The sequence below is a fragment of the Schistocerca americana genome, chromosome X (assembly GCF_021461395.2).
Source record: "Schistocerca americana isolate TAMUIC-IGC-003095 chromosome X, iqSchAmer2.1, whole genome shotgun sequence".
Classification (NCBI taxonomy): Eukaryota; Metazoa; Arthropoda; class Insecta; order Orthoptera; family Acrididae; genus Schistocerca; species Schistocerca americana.
In genome coordinates, this window is record NC_060130.1 from 130,841,943 (window position 1) to 130,847,942 (window position 6,000).

Consider the following 6,000-nt stretch of genomic DNA (forward strand, 5'->3'; position numbering starts at 1 on the left):
ATCCGTGTGCAATTAAGCCGTGTAGCGAATACAGATGAAAGTCCTCTGACATTTGATGAGCCTAGTAACAGAACTGTTGCTGTGAAAGGTGCTAAAACTGTAGCTATAAAAACAAGCGGATATGAAAAAATGCACTACGCTGTTCTCCTTTCACGTCGAGCCGCCGGTACTACACTTAATCCAACGATAATTTTCAAGCGCAGAACAACCTCAAAACCTTCCCCAATACCGGCATGTGTTGTTCACGTGCATGACAAGGGTCGGATAAACGAAGCCGGTATGAAATAGTGAATTAAGAGAATGTGGGAGAGAAGTAAAGGTGCTTTATTGAAAGTGTTGTGCTAGATCAGTTTAGTAGTCATTTGAAAATTTCGTGAAAGAGAAATTGAGACGGGTAAATACAGAGCTTGCTGTTATTTCGGGAAGACTTCACAACTGCAATCCGATAAATAAACCATCTGAGCGTATATGAGAGAGGAATGGAAAGAAACAGATGAAAGATGAAAGTCAACATGAATTCAGGCCGAAGGGAGCTTTAAAACGACCTACAATCAAGCAAATGTCTCAGTGCATAAAATAGTCGTGGTCTAGAGTGAGAGAAGACATCATTGTTAAATCTTGTAAGAAGTGCGGCATAAGTAACGCTCTCGAAGGCTGTGACGAACATCTTATATATGGAGAGAACAATGATGACGACGAAGAGGAAGAAGAAGAAAGTTCAGATGACGATTTCAGGGATTTTGAAGGTCAGTTCGGTTTTATAAACTATGAATCCTTTTTAGTCTGGCTTTGCAGTCTGATAATGAAAATGGTAAAAATGATATTAAAAAAATGGCTTGAAATTAAGGTGCATCTTAAAGTCCGTAACGTCTTACAGTCTGTAAAATATGGTAGTTAGGTAATTTCGTGTATTTGGTTCCTGACATTAACTTTAATGTACACTGACGGGAAAAAATCGCAAAACCAAGGAGTTGCGCGTCGTAAGCTGAAGTTCGTGGGCGTGTTTCTACACCTGAAAAATAATGTCTGTTCAGATTTCGAGCTAGTAGCATAAGAGTGGCGCTAGTAGCACCACTATGGGAATGTAGATCAAGTTTGCTTTAAATACCCGCTGTAACGGTCGTGAACATGGTGAATTGGTGTTAGTCAAGAATGCCTTTAAGGCGACAAAGACGCCATTATCAGCACATCACTGGATTTGAACGAGCTCGTGTAATAAGGCTACGAGGACCTTAATATTCCTTCTGCGATTCTGCAGAAAGACTTGGCATGATTGCTGGCAGCCACGTGAAGACCATCGTGTTCGGCGTCTGCCTCCGGCGCATTGTCCTGCAGCAGTTGGCCCCACAGTGACACAACGAATTGTTACAAATGGGTTTCTTCAAGGCCAGCTCCGAGCCAGATGCCCGTAGCGTGCATTCCACTAAACCCAAACCACCGCCATTTGTGTCTTCTATGGTGTCAAGAGAGAGTTCATTGGACGGCAGAGTGAAAACCAGTAGAGTTTTCTGATGAAAGCTGGTTCTGCGTCACTGCCAGTGATGGCTGTGTATTGGTTAGGAGGAGACCAGCTGTGGGCCAGCAACCAACCTGTTTGCGTGCTAGACACACTAGACCTAGACGTGGAGTTATGTTCTGGGGTGCGATATCGTATGAAAGCAGGAAGACTCACGTGGTTATACCACGCACCCTGACTGCAAAATTGTATGTCATCCTGGTGATTCGATCTGTTGTGCTGCCATTCATGAACAGTATTCGAGGAGGTGCTTTCCAACAGGATAACGCTCCAGAATGAGATTTTCACTCTGCTGCGGAGTGTGCGCTGATATGAAACTTCCTAGCAGATTAAAACTGTGTGCTGGACCGAGACTCGAACTCGGGACGTTTGCCTTTCGCGGGCAAGTGCTCAACCAAGTGAGTTACCCAAGCACGACTCGCGCCCCGTCCTCACGGCTTTACTTCTGCCAGTACCTCGTCTCCTACCTTCTAAACTTTACAGAAGCTCTCCTGCGAATCTTGCAGAAAGGATATTGTGGAGACATGGCTTAGCCACAGCGTGGGGGATGTTTCCAGAATGAGATTTTCACTCTGCAGCGGAGTGTGCGCTGATATGGAACTTCCTAGCAGATTAAAACTGTGTGCTGGACCGAGACTCGAACTCGGGACCTTTGCCTTTCGCGGGCAAGTGCTCAACCAAGTGAGTTACCCAAGCACGACTCGCGCCCCGTCCTCACAGCTTTACTTCTGCCAGTACCTCGTCTCCTACCTTCTAAACTTTACAGAAGCTCTCCTGCGAATCTTGCAGAAAGGATATTGTGGAGACATGGCTTAGCCACAGCGTGGGGGATGTTTCCAGAATGAGATTTTCACTCTGCAGCGGAGTGTGCGCTGATATGGAACTTCCTAGCAGATTAAAACTGTGTGCTGGACCGAGACTCGAACTCGGGACCTTTGCCTTTCGCGGGCAAGTGCTCAACCAAGTGAGTTACCCAAGCACGACTCGCGCCCCGTCCTCACAGCTTTACTTCTGCCAGTACCTCGTCTCCTACCTTCTAAACTTTACAGAAGCTCTCCTGCGAATCTTGCAGAAAGGATATTGTGGAGACATGGCTTAGCCACAGCGTGGGGGATGTTTCCAGAATGAGATTTTCACTCTGCAGCGGAGTGTGCGCTGATATGGAACTTCCTAGCAGATTAAAACTGTGTGCTGGACCGAGACTCGAACTCGGGACCTTTGCCTTTCGCGGGCAAGTGCTCAACCAAGTGAGTTACCCAAGCACGACTCGCGCCCCGTCCTCACAGCTTTACTTCTGCCAGTACCTCGTCTCCTACCTTCTAAACTTTACAGAAGCTCTCCTGCGAATCTTGCAGAAAGGATATTGTGGAGACATGGCTTAGCCACAGCGTGGGGGATGTTTCCAGAATGAGATTTTCACTCTGCAGCGGAGTGTGCGCTGATATGGAACTTCCTAGCAGATTAAAACTGTGTGCTGGACCGAGACTCGAACTCGGGACCTTTGCCTTTCGCTGGCAAGTGCTCGTCCACATACCTCTGTTGTAACCCAACATGCTCTACAGAGTGTCGACATGTTACCTTGGCCTACTCCATCACCAGATCAGTCACCAATCGACCACATACAGATCAGTCACCAATCGACCACATACGGGACATCATCGGACATCCACAACACAAATAGTATGTCTCTCTATTGATCGGCCAAATGCAACAGGCATGGAACTCCATCCCACAAACTGACATCCGGCACCTATATAACACAGTACATGCATGTTTCCATGCTTACATTCAACAGTCTGGCGGTTACACTGGCTGTTAATATACCACCATTTCACATTTACAGTGGTTTATCTTGTACTTACATTAACCTGTGATCTTGCAATTTTAATCACTTAAATATGTCGCCTAGACAAATGTATTCCCGAAATACCGTTAGTCCATATTAATTATTTTTTGGTGCTGCGATATTTTTTCCGACAACGCACTTACGATAACATCGATGCATGACTGACTCTTTTGGGATAGTTACAGAGCCCATTTCACGACATTTTGTAGCTAAGTCTCGCTTTTTGCCTAAACACTCTCGGTTTTAAACTATTTTGCAAACACTCTGCACGCCTTAGCGTTGAACTGTGCTTCGCATAACACTGAACAGTGAACACGCGCTGTTTTATCGTGAGCACCATTTTGTGTTACAATCAACTGGTTCACTAAAAACGTCTCCTCCTCTCACCCACTCAGACGTAATGACACAGCCAAGTACTCGAATAGAGAATGCGGAGAACGCCCATGAGCAGACACGTGACAGCAGCCGATTGGGGCATCGAAATCACGGTTTCAGTGATGGACAGTTCTCCTGTTCATTAATACGCCCCAGTTCCTCGCCAGCCTTATAAATACTTTCCGGGCAAATTTTATTTTACCTCCCATGCTGTAATCTGTCAGAACTTGTCCTATATTTTACCAGTTACGTGAATTATTATTAATTCAATAGTTAATTTACGTTAGGAACGCTTTATCTGCAGGTAGTTACCTACGTTTACCATTATTCACTATTTGATTGAGAAAAGACACAATAAAGTGTATAAAAGACGTATGTATGTGTTTCAGAAACCAGAGCAACAGGAGACGGACCCACTGTGCTTGTACACGATTTGAAACGGTGATCAGTGGCTAGTGGCGCGCTATGTGGGACAAGGTGTGCGGCGCGGCGCGGCGCGCGCGGTTCTTTGTCCGCACGTGGCCGCGCAGGCTGCCTCCCACACCCGCGGCGCAGGTCAAAGACTCGGCCGCGACCTTCTGCGCCCCCACCACGCGCCGGAGACACTGCCAGCCTTTTGGCGGGACGCTTCTATATCAAAGCACTCGAGGCCTCTGACTCGCAACTGCCGGAGGCAGGAAGCCGCGCTTCCGTTCTTCCTCTCTACGCACAAAGCGCAAGTTCCGACAGATCTGTGTCACCGGTGACGGGTAGACGAGGAAGGGAATATAGATCCCCGATATTGGACGCTACGTTCTCCACTGCTGTTTCTTCTTATTGTGTTACAAACGGCAGGTACTGAAACCGTACCTGAAATCGCTTGTGGCTCGTGGAAACAAGTTTACATACGAGCTGGTCGGTTCTGCTGCTTAGTACTGGGAGCATAAACGACCTGCCTGCACATCTTAGAAGGCTTCTCGACCGAAGACTACAGTCAACTCGACCTTTCGACTGTAGTTCTGTATGAAATTTAGCCTTTTTACAGGCGCAAGCCTTACTTAAGAAAAGCTAAACTTCAGTGGTACTTCTGGGAAAGAACTTTTTTTTTTTTAATTTCAAATAAAATGCAGGTGGGAGGAAACGTCGTAGAGAACAATGGAAGATTGCTGAGAGGTTTTGCTTCTTTTAACAAACTAAAAATAACCAATAAACTCTCCTGCAAAAAAGATATCCATAAATATACACGGTCAGCTCAAGAATTTAAAACTGTTATTCACTACATTATCATCAATGAAAAATTAGAAGGCAAAGTAAGAGACACGAGTCTACAGGGGATATGACATAGGTTCTGACCATTTTTTGGTGATATCTCAAATAGATATATACACGAAATGGAGAAAGAAGAAAAAGCTGATAGAAGAATGCCGCGCGGAGTGGCCGAGCGGTTTGTGGCGCCCTGTCACGGATTGCGCGGCCCTTTCCGCCGGAGGTTCGAGTCCTTCGTCGGGCATGAGTGTGTGTGTTGTTCTTAGCATAAGTTAGCTTAAATAGTGCATAAGTCTAGGAACCAATAACCTCAGCAGTTTGGTAACTTAGGAACTCACACACATTTTAACATTCTGTTATCTTTTCATCTGACCACGGAGAGTTCACTAAGGAAAACAAACGTACATTCAGCAATTTCCTGAATACCGATGCTAAAGAGAAACTCACTTTTTATATTTCAGACGAGTTGACACTTTCGTTTTGGCATGATGAAACAATACGAACGCTGCGACATCTCCAGTTCATTGTCATAGATTACCTCTATACAGTCCAGACTTGAGCCAGTTCAATTTCCGTCTAGTTCCAAAACAGAAAGATTACCTTTGAGAACTTCATTCTGATAGTGATGCAATGGTGCAGGCAGAGGTCAGACTGTGGCTCCGCCAACAAAGTCAAACGTTCTACAGTGACGGTATCAAGAAACTGGTCTCTTGTTGGAACAAGTGTTGAGAAATAAATATCTAGGCATGATGAATGACGAAGTAAAATGTTAATAACGTTTATGTTACTTAAAAAGCTTTAAGCATTTTCACATAAAAAAAATTTGGAGCCATTACTTTTTAGCAGGCCCCCGTATAAGAAAAACGCATCTTGCTCCTTTTTAAGGAGTAGAATTCAGCTTTTCAAGATCAACAAGTTTCTTTTGATTTTTCTTTTTTAAATTATTTTCACTTTTCAACAACTTTCATGTGGTCTAGCGATCAAAGTCCTGAATAGCGCCTACAGATACTCCACTTAA